The sequence below is a fragment of the Sinocyclocheilus anshuiensis genome, unplaced genomic scaffold (assembly GCF_001515605.1).
Source record: "Sinocyclocheilus anshuiensis isolate Anshui unplaced genomic scaffold, SAMN03320099.WGS_v1.1 scaffold493, whole genome shotgun sequence".
Lineage (NCBI taxonomy): Eukaryota > Metazoa > Chordata > Actinopteri > Cypriniformes > Cyprinidae > Sinocyclocheilus > Sinocyclocheilus anshuiensis.
Window position 1 is genome coordinate 425,434 of NW_015537963.1, and position 215 is coordinate 425,648.

General features: G+C 20.5%; 1 protein-coding gene across 1 annotated transcript in view; it reads right to left on the reverse strand.

Moving 5' to 3' along the window:
* adam12a (ADAM metallopeptidase domain 12a) overlaps positions 1–215 on the reverse strand; it is a 107,534-nt gene that overhangs the window by 35,810 nt on the left and 71,509 nt on the right. The gene's annotated exons all lie outside the window — the stretch shown is intronic.

Here is a 215-nt window from a genome sequence, read left to right on the forward strand (position 1 = left end):
TAAAAGGCGCTTTTTAAATCACACACACACACACACACACACATACACACACACACACACACACACACACAGACTATATATATAATAATAATATATATTTGTTTTTATATAACATTTATTTATATTAAATATATAACTATTTTACATTTATGTTTCACTTAATATATATATATATATATATATATATATATATAAAAAAGCACATTTAAATCAGA